Source organism: Urtica dioica, chromosome 8 (assembly GCF_054948205.1).
Source record: "Urtica dioica subsp. dioica isolate 48M chromosome 8, U.dioica_male_clone48M_v1_H2, whole genome shotgun sequence".
Classification (NCBI taxonomy): Eukaryota; Viridiplantae; Streptophyta; class Magnoliopsida; order Rosales; family Urticaceae; genus Urtica; species Urtica dioica.
Window position 1 is genome coordinate 29,877,974 of NC_142763.1, and position 4,545 is coordinate 29,882,518.

General features: G+C 42.3%; 1 pseudogene across 1 annotated transcript; it reads left to right on the forward strand.

The window, feature by feature from the left end:
* The first annotated feature begins 387 nt into the window (after positions 1-387).
* Positions 388-2,069, forward strand: LOC149389044 (cyclin-D3-1-like; annotated as a pseudogene). The gene is made up of 4 exons (XR_016300724.1): positions 388-809; positions 914-1,205; positions 1,290-1,408; positions 1,639-2,069. The product of XR_016300724.1 is annotated as a cyclin-D3-1-like (transcript).
* The last annotated feature ends 2,476 nt before the right edge of the window (positions 2,070-4,545 follow it).

Sequence of the window (4,545 nt, forward strand, 5' to 3'; positions counted from 1 at the left end):
TTGTTTTTTAATTTATTATTAAATTACGATTTTGTCCTCATTTAAAAGGCACGTGATACGCACATGATCCATTTTTCATCTGTTTTGACGGTTTTTTTAACAGAATGACTGAAAGTGAAAAAATGACTATCATAATGAGCCAAGAATGCAGGTTCTTTTAATCAGGGACCAAGATGTTAGGTTAAAGACGAGGGACCAAAAATGTCATTAATTCTAAATAATAATAATAATTGGAGACTGAAATGTCACTCAATGTTGAACTCGAAGGACTAATTGTGGTCATAATTAAAATAAATAAATAAACTATTGTGATAATCGTCTACCCAAAACCCATAAAAATCGCGCCATGACCGAAGACTCCCAAGTCACAACTCACAACCACTCTCTCTCTCTCTCTCTCTCTCTCTCTCTCTCAGACAAAAGCAACTACGTCTATCTCCTCTCACTCTAAATGCCATTTTACCTCCGTTATCTCTCCGTTAACTCTATCCGCCGTTACAATGTCGTCGCCGGAATCTACCTCCTCTAAACTCGACTACATCGAGCACGCCGTCGAATTTGACGCCGACGCCTGCATCTCTAACGACGAGGCCTTCACTGACCTCATCGCCTCCGAGCTCTCCCACGCGCCGCGGCAAGGGTACCTCACGCGCCTCCGTGAACGCAGTCCGAGTTCTGACGCCGTGACAGCCCGCCGGGACTCCGTCAAGTGGATCCTCAGGGCTCATACATTCCACCGCTTCAGCTACGTCACGGCGTTCCTCTCCGTTGTCTTCCTTGACCGCTTTCTCTCCTCTCATTCTCTTCCGGTCAGCCGAACAAAAATATATTTTTTTTTTAAAATTCACTTCTCTGGTTTTTATTTTCCCTGAATCGTCGTTTGACGCGATTCCGTGTCGTTTGAACTTTGAAGCAGGACGGATGGCCGTTTCAGCTCCTTTCCGTGGCGTGCCTGTCGCTGGCGGTGAAGATGGAGGAGATACGTGTCCCGCTCCTATTGGATCTTCAAGTCTGCGATCCGAAATTCGTCTTCGAGCCTAAAACCATTCAGAGAATGGAGCTCCGAGTCCTGGCCAATCTTGATTGGAGATTACAGGCCGTCACACCGTTTGACTTCCTTCACTACTTTGTCTCCAAAACCTATTCTTCGTCCCTCTCTCAGATATTCTCTGCATCGTCCGATCTCATTCTCAGTACCACTCTGGGTCTGTTTGTTTGTATATCCATAACATCGAAATGGTTTTTTTATCTTCAAGTCTGTTCATTGATTCGTATATATCTGGTTTCAGTGACGGAATTTCTAGCTTTTACACCGTCGGAGATTGCGGCGGCAGCCGTGATCTCCGCCGTGAGGAACGTCTCGGACGACCGTGTAGATACGACGTCGTTTCACGAGAGAGTAAACAAAGTAATGATTAACCAAAATTATATTACGACTGATTTTATTTATATATAAAAAAAAAAATAAACTGTGGTCTTGTCTTGTGCCGAAATCTTTATTTTACTGTGGTGCTTTTTGTTAATACTCTAAAGTGTTGGGGCGAACATTGGAAGATGTGTAGAAAAAAAAAAGAACCGAAAATCTCTCGCGGTAATAATAATGGGAGTTTCTTTTTTGGTTTCTTTTCTGTTGGAAAGGAAATGGTTAGAAGCTGTCACCAACTAATGGAGGAGCACGTGATCGGCACGTGTCTATCAAGCCGTCGAAAAGGTCGGATTCGAGCCGAGCCGTCGGCGCCGCCGAGCCCGATCGGCGTGCTCGACGCCGTTTGTGAGAGCTTCGGAAACGCTGCCGGAAAGCAACCCTGCTAAGCCGACTGCTTCTAAGCGGCTTCGATCCTCTGCTACGGATGTACAACAGCGCTAGGGTGGATGACATAAAATATTATAAATATGTCAACAGCAACGACACCACGTGGAAAATGAGATTTTCCTTTTGAGTTTTGTAACATACGCTCCGATATTTATTGTTTCCCTTAGATAATATAGATTAAAATTGTTAATTGATTACAATCATAATATGTGTAAAATTTAAAGTACAAGGGATGAATTGCTTGCGATTGGAACAACTTTTTTATTTATTTATTATTTACTCTTTTTTTTCTTTTCTTTTTTTACTGAAGATGGCAATAGACGTTTTGAACTACTTGAAATAGAAAATTGTCTAATAATGTCGCAATTATTCCAAAAAAACACTATCAAGTTCAAACTCAATCGTCTGTGAATGAAAAACTTATAAAGCATATGGGGTCCTAAAGTAAATGGAGCAAGCACTCTGATTTCTTAATTCTTTTTAACTTCTACTCTTTGGCAATAATACATTTACTATACTAGTATTCAAATATGATTCACTGCTATTGAAAGATGTTTAACGATTATTAAAATCTGATTAACTGTTATTGAAAGTTGGTCAATAAATATTGAAGTTTGATTAACTGTTATTGAAATTCGGTGTTATTGAAAATGATTATTTATGAAAATTAGAAGATTCAGTGGTTAATATTAAAAAGTTACGAAAAACGATTACTTTCGATTATTTTAACTATTCAATACAACATTTCCTTTCCGGAATGTTTTTGTTTATTTTATATTTGGACCGAATCAAGTTGAGAAAAAATAAATGATAAATGATATTTTTGGTCCCTCATTTTTTACCACTTTAACAAGTTGCACCCCGAACGAAAAAAACTGATTTATCAATCCTTTATGATAGTCACTTTTTTCCCTTTCAGTCCTACTGTTAGCATTGTTGTTAAAATTGACTGAAAATTCTCACGTGTAGAACAAAAAAAAGGAAATTATCAGAATACCTTTAACTATTATACTTCCTAATTATTCTTAATAGATAAATAAATAAATAAATCTTCTCTCTCTCCCCACTACAACACCACCACCACCATTATTACCGACGCACAGGACCTGGTTCGCCTGGTACGCGTCCAACGGCTCGTCGATTCTCCCGAGCGACTCCTCCGCGGCCCCGCCCCACTTCCCGCCCTCGAGGGCCCGCGAAACCCTCTCCACGATCCCGACCCCGACCCCGACCCCTTGCCTCGGGGCTCTCGCGAAATTCTTCTTTCTCGGGGGCGTTCTGGGCCGGAGGAGATTTTACCAATTTAGCCCCGGCTCGACTAGGCTTCGCCTCAGGGGATTGCCTCGGGGCGGCGGCGGTGGAGCGCTTCACGTGGGCCGTCGATCGGACCCCTGAGACCACCCGGCTCGGGTCCACCATGCAGGTCTTGGTCGAGTGGAGAATCCCAAAATCGTCCTTCGACGAAAGCTTGTGGTTCGCCACCACGTCGGAGAGGAAGTTGACCGCTGCCACGCCCTCCCTGACGAACTGCTCCGAGATCGCCGCCACGTCATCGCCGCTCTCCGCCGCCGCAGCGTAGCTCACCGGAGACAACACGATCTGCTTCAACGCGGCCTCCTTCCTCGGCCCGGCGAGGAACGCTTCGACTCTTATCCTCGTCGTTGGGCTGATCGGGCCCCGTGGGCCCGGGCTCGGGCGCAAGCCCGCTCTCAGGCTCTGGCGCCGGGACACACATGTCTCTTCCTCGGAGCACGTACACGAAGTCCCGTCGGAAGCGTTGTTGCACCGGGTCCCGCTCAGGAAGAACGACCGGGCCCCGTTGGAAAGAGCTCCGATCTGCTTCGCTCGTAGCATTATCTCCTATCTGCAAAATCAGAGCATAAATTTTCACAGATTTTACCAAGTTTTTATCCACTCAAGACAAGGTTCTGCGCCAACGGAGAGGATTGCTCAGAGGCGTTGGGCCGGACCTCCGTCGCTGGCAGCGAATCGACGGCCATGGCTTGCAGAGCCATGGAAGAAAGGAGGTCATTTTGCAGAGCCAACGGCGAATCGGCCATGGTATATTAAATAATTTCTTTAATATTCTACTCTGTTCTCTTTTAACTATTATTTTTTATTTATTTTTTATTTTATTAATTTTAATTGTAATATGATTTGTTTTTTAATTTATTATTAAATTACGATTTTGTCCTCATTTAAAAAGCACATGATAAGCACATGATCCATTTTTCATCTGTTCTGACGGTTTTTTAACAGAAGGACTGAAAGTGAAAAAATGACTATCATAAAGGATTGATAAAGCATTTTTTTTTCGTTCGGGGTGCAACTTTTAAAGTGGTCAAAGATGAGAGATCAAAAATGTCATTTATTCAAAAATAAAATAATATCAAATTATTTTTGGAGATAAAACCTTTGACACTGTCTCTCTCATCTTTTTCTTTTACTCTCTATAATAAAACTTAGTGTCTGCAAAGAAGAGGGTTTATTTTTGCCCCGAAGAAGTTAATGGATCAATAGCAAAAAAAAAATTGTTGTTTGGTTAAAGAACATAATACAATTTCGTTTTAAAATTTTATATTCGATAAATATCTAATGGCATTTAGAAAAGAACGCCATTAATAGTTCAGCCAATCACAAAGCCCCGCGTGGATACAGCGTGGCTGGGCTTAAAAGTTTTATTAGTGTTAATTTATTCGGAATTGATTTTTGTCCAGACTCGTGAACCGTGA